The sequence below is a fragment of the Podarcis filfolensis genome (genome assembly GCF_964270895.1).
Source record: "Podarcis filfolensis genome assembly, chromosome: 3".
Taxonomy (NCBI): Eukaryota; Metazoa; Chordata; class Lepidosauria; order Squamata; family Lacertidae; genus Podarcis; species Podarcis filfolensis.
The window spans coordinates 66,166,888-66,185,608 of NC_139606.1; the positions used below are offsets into that span (position 1 = coordinate 66,166,888).

The 18,721-nt window shown below is 43.1% G+C and overlaps 1 protein-coding gene across 2 annotated transcripts in view; it reads left to right on the forward strand.

The window, feature by feature from the left end:
• The first annotated feature begins 11,479 nt into the window (after positions 1-11,479).
• Positions 11,480-18,721, forward strand: part of PLEKHG1 (pleckstrin homology and RhoGEF domain containing G1) — a 133,604-nt gene continuing 126,362 nt past the window's right edge. Inside the window, exon 1 of one of the 2 annotated variants that reach the window (XM_083607933.1) lies at positions 11,480-11,496. The gene's annotated coding sequence lies outside the window, so the exon portion shown is untranslated. Of the gene's footprint in view, positions 11,497-12,322; positions 12,333-18,721 lie in introns of those variants that run through there. The other variant, XM_083607934.1, reaches the window with a different exon arrangement.

The following is an 18,721-nucleotide window of genomic DNA, read 5'->3' on the forward strand; positions in this document are numbered from 1 at the left end:
GGCTTCTGTCTATTCCAAAGTGCATAAACACAAGGTAAAGTGAAATAAAATAACTGGAGGAACTCAACATCACATTCTGATGACTGTTCCGCCAGCGAAAGCATTTGGGCTTGCCAGCAGAATGACCACCCTTCTCCTGCTCCTGTGTGCTGTCTCAGGTTCTCCTGACACACACACCCCAGCCAATTCTGGGAATGCAGGGAGCACCATGGGGGAGGTGAGGGAGGAAACCTCCATTGAGCAAGTGGAAGTCCTTGTGCAGAGCTTCCTCTGATGGGACTTATCAGTGGAAACGTGCCCCTGAAACTGGACCAACTCATTGCTAGTAAAAAACACACACCATGGCTGTCCTCTTCATTGCCTCTGCACAAGCACTGTCCCATGCCATGATTCTAAATGAGTCAGAAATGAACACAGCATCCCAGCAATGGGGTCAAACTTATGTGAAATATACTCGGAGTCCTGTAGTGATTTCATGCCCTTTATTGCAGCTTGTAAAACAGTGATTGAGTTGCCCTCCAAACCTCAGGCTTTTATATACATTATTTACACAACGAGTCCCCTCTGATTGGCTGATTCTGCTTCCCTCCTGAAGCCTGTTTGGCCTTTTCCTGCAGGCCAATCAGTTGTTGCATTCTATGATCCTACCAGCCTAATAGGCTGATTAACTTCCTCCTGGAGCCTGGACTGGTCTTTTCCTGCAAGCGAATCAGTTGTTGCATTCTAGGATCCTACTTGCCTATTGTTCTAGGATCCAAGCTTAATATATAACATTATGCCTGGATTGTTAATAGGAGCCTTTCAGGAAAAAGAAAATTGTAACAATTATATTTATGGTTCGTTTGTTTTTTCCAGACCAGGTAGCTAATTTCTTAGAGCAGTCTTTGCCCATTTGCTCTGGTCTGAAGGGTGTGTGTGTGGATTGAGTGGGGATACCCCTCTGCCTGGCCATGTTGGCCTCCAATGCCCACCACCTGAGGAGAGACAGTAGCATCAGTCCATCGGCACAGACCGCCCCCTTCTACCCTCCAAAGGTGTGGGTTGGTGAGAGTGCCACTGGCAGGATCCTCAAAATGGGGCATTCTAAGGATGGTGAGTGGCTGATCTGGCTCAGATCCATTGGATCCCAAGCCAACCCCACTGCTGTCAGGTGATGGCATTGAGACAGATATGGGTCCATTGGGAAAAATTATAATTTATCTTAAAAACCATTGTAAACAGCTAAAATCTGTAGGACTGGAATAACCCTTGTAGTTTAATGGTGAATTTTGGGCATAATGGAGATGAAAAAGACTTGGATTATCATAAAAGATGCAGGAGGAAATGATTAACAATAGGACCCACAAAGGGGAGGAGGGAAGTCCAAGAGATTCTTTGGAATCTTGTTTTTATGTTGTATGTTCAATACTTGATTGTAAAACTTTAATCTGAAAAACCAAAGAAAGAAAGAAAGAAAGAAAGAAAGAAAGATTTGGGTCCAATCCGCCTGTTCACAGCAGCCCCACCTGGCATCAGCTGAAGTTAGGACTGCTCCCTAAATTCTATTGTTAAGGTAAAAGAAAATGCTTTAAGTCCTCAAAACACTTAGAAACTAAAAAATCAGATGGAAACATTAATAAAAATCATTTGAGGCATGTTTAACATGTTGCATTACATTTAAGATCAGGGCTTCCCTCACATCAGCAACAGCTTTTTGAAAAATGGATTTAAAACTACAGGTTAAAGAGCAGCCTTTGTATTGCCAAGGCTATGATATCACAATACACTGGTGGCTTTTATGAGTGGGAACCTTAAAAGGGGAACCTGAAAAAGAAAGCGGTGAAGTCATCCAGATACGCTAACTGCTTGCACTTCCACCAATTCAAATCTAGCCAAGTGAAGAACTCTGCAGGTCCTGTTTTAAGAGATGAAAAGAAACAATCTGCTTAAGTTTCTGTGTGACTAACAGCATGTTGCCACAACCAATGGGAAGGAAGCTGGTCATTTGGTTCCTTTCAGCTGATTTATGACTAATGTGGAAGCGAGTGACAGCATACATTAAATATAAACAGTTGTACGCCACAGGCGCTGCCAACAGAGACTCTATGGGACAGGAAAAGAGCAGCACAGAAAGGCGAATGAGGAACATAGAAAGCTGATTCGTACGGAGCCAGACCAGTGTTGTCCACACACTTGCTGGTAGCAAATCTCCAGGATTTCAGCCAGAAGTCTCTCCCAGCCCTATTTGGAGACACCACAGATTGAAGCTGAGACCTTTTGCATGCAAAGCAGATGGTCTTCCATTGAACTAGGGCCCTTCCTCAATTCAATCTTGTACATGCTTAATTGGAAGTAGGTCCCATTGAACTCAATGTCATTCATTTTGAAGAAGTGTGCTTAGATTTGCACTGGAAATAGACATTGCGGGTACATTTTTATTTGGCTCCTTTCTCCCAGTCAAGTTCCTCTTTCGTTGTTGGCTTGGAACCTGTGGCTAGGTCAGGCTTGCAAACACTTTCCCCTTAGCTGTCTCATCCCAGTAGTGTAGCTCATTGGCAGCGAAGTGGTTAAGATGTATCTGTGGCAACATTAATAATGATACTATGCCAGTATCATGGGACGCAGGTGGCGCTGTGGTCTAAACCACAGAGCCTAGGGCTTGCCAATCAGAAGGTTGGCGGTTTGAATCCCCGCGACGGGGTGAGCTCCCATTGCTCGATCCCAGCTCCTGCCCACCTAGCAGTTTGAAAGCACGTCAAAGTGCAAGGAGATAAATAGGTACCGCTCCAGCGGGAAGGTAAACAGCGTTTCGGTGTGCTGCTCTGGTTCGCCAGAAGTGGCTTAGTCATGCTAGCTGCATGACCCGGAAGCTGTACGCCAGCTCCCCTGGCCACTAAAGTGAGATGAGCGTCGCAACCCCAGAGTCATCTGCGACTGGACCTAATGGTCAGGGGTCCCTTTACCCTTTACCTTTATGCCAATGTATCAGCCTGCTCTTGACAATGTCATGTCCTCAAGTTTTCACTAATTCATTTCATTCATCTTCACAACAACCCAGTGATTCAGGGGTAGTAAATCACAGTTAAAACAAATGAAATATTAACGTATTTCAATCAGATGATTTCCCCCATCTTGATTTGGAAGTATGACTCTTGTATTTGCTTCTCTGAATGTGCAGGTAAGTAATGAATGAGGAACAGGGTTGACGTGAATCCTGCACTCTAGAGGACAGTGTCTGAAGAGTAGCCAGAGAACAGCCCTTTATTTGAAAGGTTGTCTGTTTGGCTTAAGGGGGGGGAGGACCCTGTAAGAATGGATTGCAGATGCCTTGACATTGCCCATCAACAGCTAGTAGCTGGCCAAAAGACTGGAGAGCACATAGGCAATCTGGTCACAGGCTTCTCCGCTATGGTAAAATATATTGAATTTCTATGTAAATTACTGTAATTATTCCTAAATTTCCATATACTGTATACACATAAATCAGCATATGCAAATGCAAATGTGTCTTCTTTTGGGTGTGTATGATTACTTTCATCTTTGGGGTGATGCATAAATGTTTGGATGTCCAGTAGCTATGTGGAATATAACTGAAAAATCTTGCATGTTCCGGATCACAATCCATGGTTTAGGTCAGGGGTCAGCAACCTTTTTCAGCCGTGGGCCGGTCCACTGCCCCTCAGACCATGTGGTGGACCGGACTATATTTTTGGAAAAAAATATGAATGAATTCCTATGCCCCATAAATAACCCAGAAATTCATTTTAAATAAAAGGACACATTCTACTCATGTAAAAACACGCTGATTCCTGGACTGCCCGTGGGCTGGATTGAGAAGGTGATTGGGCGCATCTGGCCCCCGGGCCTTAGGTTACCTACCCCTTGTTTAGGTGATAGCACTTCTGAATTGCTGTAAAGCTGTCTCTTATTACTGCATTGTATATTATAGCAGCCTCTTAGCTGCATCTAAGAACAAAGGCAGTGGATTAAAATTCTCTGACCACTTGCACTGTCAGCTGGTCCCATCCTCATAGGAAAACTTAATAATTAAACTGTGAGTAAAATCACACACAAAAAGTCAAAGTTACTGCTGTACATATAAACTAAGCACATTTGAAGCTATTTTTTCTTGCTGTGAGCACGATATTTCAATGAACAGTAAGCCTTCTAAATGACACCTTAATTTATCTCCAGTTAAAGACACTATTATTTAATTAATAAACTACAGGGAGAACAACCTGGCATTATCTGTTTAAGGGGAGTTTATCTGATGGCTAAAAAAGTTGCTGTCAGAATCAGACAGCTTAACAGGAAGGCGAGTTTGCCTGAACAGAGGATATGGATGACTGGGAGATTTCATCACCTTGTTACTTTATAAAGCCAATGGCCACGTTTAGTGAAGAATGTCATGTCAGGTGCCTGCTTTCCTATTGGCTGTCACAGGACTACAGATAAACCTTTCAGCATGAAGGTAATGAACTAGAAAAGCAAGGACCTCATGCTGTTCCTCCGAATAAAACAGGGTTTGTTAGGTCACAATGGCAGGTCTTCATTTTCAGTCAAGCAATTTGAAATATTTCTTCCTAGAATGCAGTATTATTTCTTAAATTAATGAAGTTTTGAAAACTGCCAAGAAAAGACTGTGTACACACAAACATGGTTGGAAATAGCTGGAATTCTTCACCATCATACGGTACGGCATCCATTTAACGTCCAACTTGGATAAAAATGCCAGCAGTCTAAATGTTTCATCTGCTGCAGTAGCACTGACCTGGAAATGTAGGGAAATACTGTCAAAGTCCTTCTTAAGCTTGCAAGTGGCAACTTTCTTGCTTCAAACTATCTGAGACTGCAGTTTTTATAAGCATAACTGATCTCATGAGTACTTACTTCTTACTAATTGTACATAGGACCACACATGATGATGATGATGATGATGATGGTCCATGGTCAGGGAGCCAGACAGCAGCCCATCATAACCTTTGACCCGAATGTTCAGCTGCTACCTGGTATTATGGAAATGTTGAGAGATGTTGTGGATGCCTACTGCCACTCCACATTGTTCTTTTCAATGAAATACCTTGTGGCTCTTTCTGCTTCCTACAGCAGTGGGAGGTTTAGAGAAACTCTTCGCTGAAAACAGCTGCTTGGGCCAATTTCACACTTAATCGTGCTTTTATTCAAGCCTGGATGAGCTTGCTGAGGGAGTGGAAGGCCTAAGCAGACCCTTTTAAAAGCAGCAGTAATATATTTTGCATACTCATTATCCCGGGGATTTCATGAATGTTAGAGAAGCTGAGACTCATCAAGTTCTCTCAGTGGCACAAAAACAGGCCGCAAAGAAGCCATCCAGACAATAAACAAGAGAGAGATTCAAGCATATTTTCATGTTGTCCCAAAGTCGTCTGCCTTTGATATGCATACAACAGATGCTTGAGCAGTCCTGGGCAGCTGATCTGGAAAACAAGAAGCAATTCTCCAGACTGGGCTGGGCAGCTGCTTCAGGCACTTGTCAAGAAGCCACCAATTAAGGATTTTTTTTATTTTAATAAAGCATCATTAGCTGGCATTTTAATCTAATGTCCTCCTTGTATTGCAAACTCTAAAAGAAGGTGATGTTTTGAGGTTCCTAAAGGAAATATATACATTGTTAGATGATTTGCAGTTTAATAAACAAGTGGTCGAACGAAATACTATATTTAATATTTTATTTTTTTATTACAAAACAGAATACTGAATATGTTATTTTGTAGGCCGCCGTTCAAGGTTGCCCATCTCAGTATTCCCTATGATGGCAAACAGCTTTGAATTAAACAAGCCAATTTTAGTTTGCAGTTGACACTGTAGACTCTTGGAACGCAACCCTGTGCCACAAGGGCCAAGCTACATGTAATGTTGAAAGCACTTTTCGTTACGATGCTTATAACTTGGCCATGGCAAAAGCAGCTGGAGAGAGAAGTGGCCTGGACTGGAGCCATGGCACACAGTAAGGGGAAGTTCCACCTCCCATCAGCTCCAGCCAGCATGGCCAATAGTCAAGAATACAGGGAGCTGTCATTAAACAACATCGGGAGGCTCTCAGGTCCCCCATGTGTGCTCTAGTGGGTGTGAGTGGGACTCTTACACTTCCACAGTCCGCTACATTCCAGCCACTCTCATGCCAGAGGCTTCTGCACTTGTGCATCTTTCCATTCAGGCAAGAAAGAGTTATTAAAGGTACAAGCGCCTTGTCCTCTTTCGTATCTCTCAACCCTATCAAGTAGGTCAGCATTATTACTGCAGATGGAGGGCTGATGATTGACCAAGGCCATTAAGAGATGGGATTTGAAGCAGGGACTTTCTGATTCACAGCTTGGACTCCGAGCCACTCTTCTGTACAGTGGCATAGCAAGGTCAGGTGGTACCCGGTGCAGAAAATTTCTTGTCAACCCCCCATTGATTTTTTTTTCTTTTTGCCTGCAAAAATTGTTTGACTTTATTTCATATTTTTTTGGGGGGAGTTGTTGAGCTTTTTCTGGGGCGATCACGTGCCTTGCGACAAAGAGTCTGCCTGCCGCCCTATGGCTGAGGGGGAGCCAGCGGGCGGGATGTTTTGGCAGCGGGAAGCCTGCGCTCGCCAAAGCCACAGCGTCTGTCACAGACATTGAGTGCCACACAGCATTTTGTCACCCCCCAGGACTGACCGCACCCACTGCACCCACCTTGCTCCGCCCCTGCTTCTGTACCAACTTTATACAAAATGCTTAAATTTAATCTTGTTGTCAATGTTCTATTCCCCGCCCCCCCAACTTCCTTCTGTTCTTGGCCTTGCATACTTCTGAAAAGATGGATGTGAAATCAGTCAACACTGTATTGGTTCAACATATGTCAAGGATGTGGAAACAGTCAGGGGCTCAAGCAGAGAGAGGGAGGATAGTTGGCAATGCCAGTTGTTAATTGTATTGGGAGCAGTTGGTATACCCTGTTCATATACAATGCAAGTCCTCAAGGCCTCACAATGTCTCTGATTAGTCTCCCTTGCCTTAACCCATTCTGTTCACAGTAATTTGACTACCAGCGTATTCACTCATTGTGATCAGTTACACAATGGCTTCTCCTTACTTTCTCCCCTCCCTCCATGCTTTTATTCTCCCTTTCTCTCTCCCTTTCTTTCTTTTGAATGGCTGTCACCTTTGTTTGGGGTATCGAGCAGACACAATAGCCGTGAGAGGGCCAGAAAATGGTCTCCTGGTCCAGTTTTGTCTACCGCGACTCTCCAAGCCATTCAGCACTGATATAAATTAGAGGGAGGGGACCCAGCAAACACTGTCAGAAGCAGGGAGGAGAGAAAGTATCCGGGCCATCCAATCTGTGCCAAATTCAGAAAAGCAAACCAAGCGTGAATTCAGATGAAAATAATGAATTGTTGGGGGATGGGAAGGAGAGCGGAAGGGAAATGGGATGTCAAAGGTCATTCAACAACTGGGTTGACTGAGGGGTAGGCAGGGTGGAACAACAGTATGGATGATGGAGAGAATTACGTGTTGGGTGTTTTTCTTTTTCTTTTACATAGTTTTGTTGTTAACACCAGTGGTTAAGGGAAGAGAGACTAGGAAACGAGGCTCAAAGACAAATAGTCGAGTATCATTCCATGACTTTTTGAAAGAAGTCAGTAAAAAGATTGAAGGTTCTGAGGAATTTTTTTGCACATAGCACCAGAAGAACCTTTGTCACTCTCATATGGTTTTGTTGAATGGTGTTTTTGTGCAACCTGATTTTTAAAATCCAATGAACACTGTAACCCATGTAGATTTTACACTCCTACCCACTGCACGTAGGTAGTGGGGAACACTTTCACACCATACATAAAATAGTCTGAATCCTGTGCATGTTCATTTAGAAGCCAGTCCCACAATTTTGTGGCTGTCTGGTGAACTTTCATAGCACATATAAACAATCACTTTGGATTTATATTTCACCCAAGTAAGTGTGGCTTCATTTGGTAGAATTCACAAGATACTTACTTTCTGTTGCTGCAACCTGTGGGGTGATGTGCTGCCCCTGTTGCTTTTGTTGGATGGGGCCCTATTTGCCCAGTTCTTGACCACCATGGTCTTATCACCCTGAACAGCAGTGTGGAGGGAGACTGCAGTGTGGAGGTTTTTGCTGTTGTTACAGCTGTGTTTTGTTTATATCTGCTATATGCTTCCCTTTTTTATTGGTACAGGCATATCAATGTAATATTAAATTAAAATAAGTCAGTCTCACATTAGCATGTGTACGATGACAGCTTATTCCAGCTGGCTTAAACAGTGTTGCACTTTAGATAACCCATATCCAAAATGGACATGACCTATCAGGATAAAGAGTAAAAGAATTGCTGGTCTTACTCCTACCCACCCCACACTTTCGACATGCTTAAAAAGTTCACTTCAAACCAGTCACCACTGATTTCCGGTAATGAACTAACCCAAGCAGATAGGCATCTTGTTGCCTGTCAAGTGTAAATCCCACGTAATGTAGGTCAGGCAAAGAGATCTCCTTGGCCTTAATTAGAGCTGGCAACAAGGAGCCCCTCCATCTGCATTGTTCTCTTCCTCTTTGTTCAGCCATCGAAGGCCTGGGCCAACTGGGAATAGTGTTCCCGCTTGATCACAAAGGTGCCCTGGCTGGAAACTCCGTTCCAATTATTTCATTGCAGTCTGTGTTGTCTCTTGTCTTCATCATTCCAGGGGGCTGAAATCCAATATTCCCAAAGAACACACGGCTTTCATTCTCAACATTTGTGTAAGATTCCATAGCTTAATTCTTGTCTCCAAAGATCATACATGATATGTCTTGGTTAGAGTTGCATAAGAGGAAAAGGGTGAAATATATTTCACAGCAAAGCTCCCGCTTTTCTTCCTCACTTTAATACCTTACATTGCTTCTGGTCCAAATCCTGATGGATTTAACTTGAAACAACCATGTGCTTTGCTCTAATGAGTCCATGGTTAAGAAGTTTGCACACTCTGGTCATGACCCTCTTTCCTGTATGCTTAAGGCCTCTAATACTTCATCTCCTTCAGGGCGCCAAATATTCACCACCTTTCAGCTTTCTCCTAACCCCCTCCCACCAACTTTGGCCACATGTACACCATGTATTTAAAGCTATTATGGTACCACTTTAAAGAGCCATGGCTTCCTCCAAAGAATTCTGGGAGCTGTAGTTTGTTAAGGGTGCTGAGACCCCTATTCTCTTCACAGAACTACAGTTTCCAGAGTTCCCTGGGTGGAGGGATTGACTGTTAAGTCACTCTGAGGAATGTAGCTCTGTTAGGGGAATGGAGTCTTCTAACAACTCTCAGCATCTTTAACAAACAACAGCTCCCAGAATTCTTTGGGGGAAGCCATGATTGTCCGAAGACATGGTGCTTTAAGTGTATGGTGTGAATGTGCTCTTTGTCTCCACTGTGGTCCTCACTCTCTCCTAGGGATTGCTTTCCAAGCTCTTTCACTCAAGGCACCCAAGTTCACTGTAGGCCCCTATCAAATTCCTTGGTGTTTTTTGTTGTTGTCATTGCTAACCTTGCGTCTCCCAAGATGCCACAGTTGCCCCACCACCTGCCTTAGCTGTGGCATGCTTTAAGTATTAGATTTACTCAGCCTTGTCACTTCGTTCAGCCTCACTTTTCAGTCTATAAGCTAGGAACAACGACCCATTTCACATAGCTATTGTGAGAAGAGATTAGTATCAAATAAGCCCGTGAGTAGATTTTATTTTTTAAAAATTCAAAGCCACAGTCAGCGAGACCATTTCTTAAGTATAACTTGTTCTCTGAGGATGTCTGTGGTTTGCATTGCTAACTTTGGAAGCCGTGCTGTTATGGAAAAAGGAAAATTGATCTCCACTGGGATTGGCATGGCAGAATTATTCTTAGAGGGCAGTAAGTGACTCTTCCAAGTGTTTGGAATGCAAGCCTTTTACAATCTAGGTTGAACCAAAAATTTTCAGAAAATGATTTTCTGACCATTAAAAAAAATAAATGTTTTAATGGCTTCCTGACCTCATCTTCTCCTGAATGATATTTGGTGACATAGCCTCCAGAATTTTGCCACATGAGAATAGGATGGAGAATTTCAGGCAGAACCGGGGTTGGCCCTACAGTGAGGTAGCAGCCTAATGAGGGAGATGGGACAGCAATGTTTTGGAAGACAGAGCCTTTCTGGCTGTGTCCCCTGTGCTGCCCTCAGCTGTGATAAAGCACATTGTCCTGACTAGAACTTGGGATACCTCACTCACCCAGAAAGCTCATTGGATGAACCCTTGGGCTATTCACTATCTCTAAGCCTAGGCTGCATTGTAGGGTTGCTGTGAGGATGAAATGGAGGTGGGGAGAATCATGGACACTGCCTTGAGTTCCTTGAAGGAAAGGTGGGATATAAATGTAGAAAATAATAAATACTGTCATGATGAAGTAAGATTCAGCTGACAGTCCAGTTGGCTTTTGTAAATGGAATACGAGGTTGATGTCTTCTTACCCTTCACCTCAGGCAGAAAAAAGATTTGAGTCAGCTTGGTTCACATCTGTGGATTCAGTTTTAATATCATTTAATAATAGTTTTAATATTGTTGAAGGGACAAATGGAGTTGGGTCCTTTTTTTAGCCCTCCTTTTTTATCTCCTTGCTTCCTTCACTCACCAGTATGAACTAAAATAGTTTCATTCAATATTAAATGAGCTGAAATTTTTCAAAAGAGAGGGTTTTTGGGGGGGACGGATGGACTGATGTAGGATCCCACACTCTAAGGAATATTTGTCACAATCCCCCCATTTTGCCACTTCTAATAGTATGGAGAATTTTAGGAGGGCATTTCTGCTCATCTCCAGGACAAACAACCAGCGGCAGAGGAAGCCACTCAGGCGCCTGGGACGGCGTGCCCAGGAGCAGGGTGAGCCGCCCATAGGGGCGGGGTACACTGCAGGGCCTCCGGAGTCTGCCTCCCTCCTTCCACTCAGCCTCCCTACAGCTGGGGGGAGGCAGCGGGTGGACCGTTTGGGCAGTGCAGAGCCTGTGTGAGCCCAAGCCACTGCGTCTCTCCCAGGAGAGACATGTGGCTTGGGCACACTGCAGGCCCCGTGATGAGTGCCACCTGGAATTTTGTCACCCCCCTCAGTGGTGGCACCCAGGCCGGCCCGTGCCCCCTTCCTCCGCCCCTGCAAACAACTGCTAGTTCGGAGGCTAAAATCCATTGCTTGTCAGAATGTGTACAAAGGAAGTGGAATGACATTTAAAAACTTTTGGGAAACTCAATAGATGATGCAGTGAATCTGGTGCAGCTTGCGTGCTTGCTGTTGGATCCCTGTAATATCTGCCCAATATTTACATTTGTACATCAAAGACACTGTACATCTACTGTGACTGAAATTCCTTCTCTAAGGGAAATCTATTCTGTACAAGCTATCCTGGATTTCCCACTGCTTGGGGGAAGAGAGAGCATGAAACTATATGCTCCCTTTTGAAAGGCTATCGGGACTGGGAGAAGTTCCTCTGAAGAGTGAGTTTGCCTTTCCCTTATATTATCCAGAACTGTTCCTGTTTTCCTATTGTTTCCTGAGGCAAAATTAGATTTCTTTTGTCATCCAAATAGATGAAATCTTGGGGGAAGATGTGCATTAATGTGGTGCACTTCCTGTCCCACTGCTGCTGCTGTTTTTCTTGCCTCAAAGGCAACCTCAGGATATGCCTTTTCCAGTTCCTCCAGCAATTTCTTCATTCTGATGTCCTTAAACAATTAGTTTGCAGTAGCTGTGAACTCTGCTCCCACCATGCCTACAACCCACTTGAACAATTGGATTCTGTTTGTTGTTTTCCTTCCTGCAAAAGATGCAATAAAGCTAATATTAAGGCAAAACCAACTACTAAACAGGTAGACAGTAAAGAAGCAAGGAAAGAGTCCAAGCTATTGAACCAAGTAAAGATTTAGTGTGAGGAATACTGCTAACAGTGATATGCTGTAAATATATATATATATATATATATATATATATATATATATATATATATAAAGTTTTAACAGTCTTTCTAGCTTCTGCAGCAAACCACAGCGGCAGCACATGCATTCGTCTGAAAAATATTATGATTGTCATAGATACTGTACAGCTAATTTATAACATAAGCAAAAACATGCACATCATTGTTCTGGATTGTTCTTGTTTATGTTACTCTTTTTAAAGGGACAAAATTTAAACAATCTGGAGAGGGAGACTACTGCAATGAATTCTATATAGTGCTGTTTCTGAAGAGTGCTCAGAAAATACAGCTAAACCATATGATGGTAGCAAGATTGGCATCTGGCATCAGCCAAAAGGGACATGCAGCATCTGCTCTCAGGTAATTGTACCGCTACACCTCTGGGAATAATTTAAAGTGCTGATCTTGACTTTCAAAGCCTTATACTGTTTTATATCAAAAGGTGCATCTCTTACTCAGTATATCCTCTTGTGCACTGATATCAGCCAGAAAAACTACACAGCATAGTTATCAAGCTGAGGCCATTCTCCATGATGCCACCTCTTCCAGGCAACTTCTTGCATGGAGAGGCCCAACTGGCCAGCATCCTACTTATATTTAGGGCGGATAGTTAGAATAGTGTTGCCCTCTTAGACTACTGCTTAAAACTGTGGTTCAAACTGCTGCATGGGGTTTTGGTCCCATGTTGCCATTTAAATTGAGCCTGGAGGTGTAACCAACTTTTTATTTCTTTTACTGCTATTTTGAATATATTTAGGATAGATACTTTCTTTAGCTCAGAAGTGTGGTAAAAAATAAAGTACGAATAATACTCCATAGCACAATTATTGCAACACTTAACATGTTAATGATCACAAATCACACTGCAATCCAGAAAGCAGAACCCAGATCACAACCCACCCTTTCCCTGTATGCTTTGGCTTAACCCTCATTCTTCAATCCATGAATGAAGATATCATATTTGCTCGCATCCATTCATTATGTTTCTTTGCCTCTAGCTCCTTTGATGGTCTTTTCCCACCTGTTGACTTTTCCATGATGTCTAAATGTAGACTCTAAGCCCCTTGCTTGGGCTTTGCTTCTGTCACTCCATTAGCCTGCCACACACACGGATGGCACCATCTCTGTAAAATTTAAAATGCTTTTAGGTTGGCCCTATCAGATCATTCCGCAAAATTAAACCGTAACCTATCATTTGGCATTGGGAGGATATCTCACAGGAACTGCAGAGCCTGGTTTCCATATTTAGCTCTCGCAGGGCAGTTTTCATAGCAGGAAGCCTAGGTCAGACATATGGCACCTGATCTTAAGGCTTTATCAAATGAGAAGCTAGATGCAGCTGCATTTCCCTACTCAAATTAGAAAAGTTTGAAAGCTCAGCATTTCTCACGGGCTTTGCCTGTTCTATTAATACCATGGCAAGCACAGAACAATAACTATCTATAGTTAGCATCATTAAATTGGAAGTGCTCAGTGGATTCTCTAGTCCATGCTACCATTTGGGCTTTAGTGTTTCTGCTAGAAGGTGAACATGCAGGAGACTAATTATCATTGCAATTTTCATTTTTCAAAGAACATTCCTGTGTACCCCATTCTTTATCATTTCTTTCATTTATATTATGTATGTGTGGATTAAAAATACTAGCCTCTCACAGTTGTTGGGTGTTTTAAACAGCCAGTGATTCTCCATTTGTTGAATGATCAGAATCTTCATTTCACATTTCCTTACATTTGTTTGCAAGCAGCTAATTAATTATCTCTGTATACATAGAAGCCAACTCCTATGCAGCTGAGGTGCCTTTGCCCTCCCCCCCCATAAATGTTTATGGGCATTGGCATTCAAATGGTTTGTGTGTGCCATGTCTTGTGATTTATTATGCAGGGTGGAGCTTACCTGCCCCCCATATTTTATTCAAGTTGGCACCCCTGTCTAAATATATATTTTAAAGACTTTATTGTACCTTACCAATTAGGATCAAAGGGAAGTGAATTGGTTGTGAATGAAGTGTTGTCATTTTAATAAAGCGATTTTCCATCTTTCTCTCTCTTCGTTGCCCAACCCCCACCTATTGGCCATTAGAAACAGTATTAAGGATCAGAGTTGGACTATTAACTTCTGGGACTAAGGAAAAGTACTACCAGCATTCAAATTGCTCAACAACAGTGAGTCTTCCAGGACTCACAGTCAAGATGGTCTTTCAGCCTGATTTAGCAAGGCAATTCTTTCCACTTATTATCTTAAGTATAACATGCTCATATCTAACCACTGCTGTATGCCTGCTATGGTGTTTTTCCCGACAGGCCTTTCTTGAACAAACTGCCATGTGGTAGCTGCATTGGGAGAAGCAGCGCTGAGAAGTCACCTCAAAGTGTCTGGTAAAAACTTCAGTTGCCCATAAGCTATCAAGTCTTCTCCATAGCCAAACCTACCTTGGTTTATGATTTCCAGTTGTATATAATGAGCCAGAGCTTATTTATATCACAGAAACAATTATCCATGTTATATATATTTTAGTTAAAAAGCCTGCCAGACGAATGGTAAGAAGTATTTCTTAGATAAAGTTTCTTCCTCCCTGCAAATATTTTTAAATGCTGGTTCTACATAAAGGAGTTGACAACACTCCAACTGATAAGTGCATCTGTGTTGTCAAATAGCTTATGATAGGCTTGGCTTGCAAGCTGCTCAGAATTATAGTACTGTAATTATGGCTGTGGCGCAGGAGATGCTGTATTCCATCTCTATACCACAGGCTGCATTGTTAATCTGCAACAGTAGGAGAATTACCACTTAATCACAGTACACATAACTGCCTGCTGGCTCAGTCACACAAGTCATAGCATTAACTCCCACCTGTTTTAATCCAATTTCCTTTTTTCTGATTCTTGTTGTATACTGTTGCTCTAGACTGCTAATACACTGAGCACACAAGTAGAAAAAACATTTGATAAAGTCATCATTAAGAACATAAGAAGAGCCTGCTGGATCAGGCCAATGACACATCTAGTCCAACATCCTGTTCTCACAGTATCCTGTTGGAAACCAGCAAGCAGGACTCCTGTTCTTAAACAATCTATGAGATGTAGTCAAGGTTTGTTCTTGGTTTACTGCACATGGTTTGTAAATGGGGAAAACACTTTAGCATTAATTGAAAGTGTGATTTTTTAAAAAAATGGTGTCATAAAATGGTGACCACCGCAAGGGTTATAGTGGATGTGCACTGAGCTTCTAATGGCCCCTCCACAGCTATTACATCATGTCCACCAGTATGAACACAGCAACATGCACACATACAAAATTCTGTATATGCATATTTCATGCTATGTAGTTAGTAATACTTCTGATAGTGTAGAGTGTTAATTGCAGTTCCACTTGTGCTTAAAGTGGAACAGCAACAAGTGAGTCATGCTAGGAGACCTGCCTGGAAGGAGCTCGGAAAATATAAAAAGGAAAGAAGGATTTTGTAGTAGTGCCACACATTTATCTTGTGCTAACAGTATGCGAGGAGCAGCAACCTATTTGCAGCAGCTGCAGCTGATCTTTCTCCACAGCTTAACTGTGGAGAGAAGTTGGGGCAGTTGCAGAGTAGAATTTGACACATTTACTTAAGAAATCTGTTATGCACATTGATGTAAGCAGCTGCACACACATTTCTCAAGCCACCTTGTGTAAAATATCCAGTAGGGTTTTTTGGGGTAGTGTGTCAACAGTGTCACATTAATAGCTAAGAAATAGAGGCATGGATGAGAGGAAACTGTAAAAACCAATCAGATATGGGCAATTTGAACTATTTGATTCAGAAGGAGCGCTTGCATATAATCATTAAGCAGATTTGGTATCATGTTACTTCAGTGAGTGGTTTCAGATTCCACTCAAGTTGCCAGACTATCATTTAGACAGTACACATTTTGGAGAAACTAGTTGGAGGGTGGTTTGACTTTATACAAGTAAGCTAATGCAAAACACAATCAGCCCAAGTGCTTTCATGTGAGCTCCTGATGAGAGGCCATGACTGCAGAGAACATGCGCCTCCAGCGTGCTGTGGGAGAGGGGGGAAAGGCACTCTTACTGGAAATCAAGATATTTCCCTACAGGTTTTGGTTTACTTCTTTGCAGACTGACATGGTGAAAGAATGCTATTTGGCATGGCAGTGCTAGACTATCTCTTTCAGGAAGAGCAATGGAACTTCACTTTGGCTTGATGAAGGCTTACATTAACAATGTAATATTTGCTGTACTATCAGAGCTTAACACTGGCCTTCTTACATTAGGTTGAATAGACAATTTTAAAAACCCACAACTTAGGTTATAGAGCCCTTATTTATTCAGAGTGTGTGTGTGTGTGTGTGTGTGTGTGTGTGTGTGTGTGCAGGCAATCCTCTTTTTCTGTGGGGGTTACATTCTGGACCCCTGTGCATGTCAGAGTAGTACACATAAGCCCTCCCTGTTCCACGCCTTTTCGTGAAATCTTTATGACATTTTGGGGCTACTTCCAGGTTCGGCATCATGTATGTGTGCACAATCATGCATCATCTGGACATACGTAAATCAGTCGTTGCCTGATAAAGAATTCATATAAACTGGTCATTATAACAGAACAGAGAGAAGTCACTGTTATCCCATCCATATACAACCTAAAGTCAGCTTTCTTTCTTTCTTTCTTTCTTTCTTTCTTTCTTTCTTTCTTTCTTTCTTTCTTTCTTTCCTTTTTAACAGAAGATGCTCAGACTTCTATGGCAAGTTTTACAGAAAGCATATTCCACAGTGGTGGAGCAGATTTGGGGAACATAGTCTTGAGACATAGATATTCAATTTAGGAAAGCATTCTTAGGTCTATAAATGCAGCAAGAATTTGACTGGGGGTGGGGGTTAGACTTTGCAAGAGTAATCCCAATCATGGCAAACATAACCCCTTAAGCAGGCCCAGTGGCGTAGCGTGGGGGGTGCAGGGGGGGCGGGCCGCACCGGGCGCAACATCTGGGGTTAGGGCAAATCCATGGGTTGGGGGCGCAAATCCACGGGTTAGGGGGCGCAAATCCACGGGTTAGGGGGCGCAAATTACTTGCCTTGCCCCGGGTGCTGACAACCCACGCTACGCCACTGAGCAGGCCCCCCTCAACTGAGCTCCCATCCCACATCCCTCCCACCCTCTGCCTGTTAAACCAGAAACCACGTCCTCTTCTACTACCCTTTATGCATATGTGCCTGTCAAACTGGCAGGGGAGAGAAGGCATAACAAATGTATTTGGGTTTTGTGAGCATACCAGTTATAAAACCCCTCATGGTTTCCTTGGGCACATGAAAGGCATGCTCACTGAGCTTCGATGGTTCTGTGGGCCAATCAAGCAGGATAGTGTTTATGCATTACTAATCTGCACCGCAGACTTAAAACTGGCTTAATAATCATTCCTTCTTCCTGGGGAACCCTGGGAATTGTAGCAGTGTGGAAGTGCGGTAGGAGTCTAACATTTGCCGCTTATCAATAAGCTACAATCCCCTGGATTCTTTTGCGAGGCCATGATGGTTAAAGTGGTATAAAAACAATGTATGGTGTATAGCATGAGTATGACCTTATCTAGGGATGGGAAACCAGTGACCCACCAAATGTTGCCGCACTCCAGCTCCCATCAGCCCCTGCCACTGTAGCCAAAGGTCAGGGATGATAGTAGGAGTCCATCATCATCTGGAGGGCTACAGGTTCCACATCCTTGCTGGTTAGCTTACTTTAAGCTCAAAAGTCAACAGTGTTCTTTCTATTATTTAATAACAATGCATGCATAAATATAGCAATCTGCTGCTGGCTTCTCTGTCAAGTGATTACTCTAGTGGCTCTTCTATAATTTCAAACCATTTTCATTATTGGTGGGTGTGCCCTGGAGTCCACTGCAGCAATTATCCTTGATGATTGCACCGACGCCTACTGGTGATGGGAGAGAAGATCTCTTCCAGACATCCTGGCTTACTGAAATGATCCCAGCAAGCCAGTCACGAATCCAACAGATGTTTCAGCTTTCCTCCTTTTTTAGGCCAGAGAAAACTTGATGAATCTTCAAATCCCCATGTCAATTTAACATCCTCTCCTCCTCCTTCTCCTCTTCCTCAAAAAAAAATGAAGATTTCCACAACATGTTCATATATGAGAGCAGTCCAGGCTATTAACTGATGCCAGTCATGGTGAGGTGATTGCCTCATGCAGCAGAATCCACTGGGGCAGAAGATCCCAATGTCAATCTTTCTCTCTCTCCCCCCCCCCCCCGGCTGTTCTTGATGTACATCTTCCCTCACCCCTTCTTCCCTGTTCCTATTTTGGGATCTGCCTTGGATGACAAAATGTGTTGGGCTAGCTCTCCGTACAGTATTGAAAGCAGAATTGCATGTAACCACCCTGATATCACCATGAGCATGAATAATAATCCATGCCTAATAAAAAGGGTGTTGCGGGGGGGGGGGAGTGTGACCTGTAGTTTGGCATCCCTGAGAATCTAGCAGCTCAGTTCTGCCCACAAAGTCTTGTCCCCGACAACTTTTTGGGCAGAATTGAGCTGCTAGATGCAGACAACAGAGTACCAGTTGTCCCTGCCAGGCCACATCAAGAAACCCAGCCAAGGCTCAAGGGAGTAGTGGGCAAAGAATGGCTGCATTAGAGCAAAGGGGGAAGGAATTCACTCAATCCAAACCAAAGCAGGAAAAATGACAAAGCACCATGCTCCCATCTCCATCCCAGGAAACTGAATATTCTGAATAAGAAAAG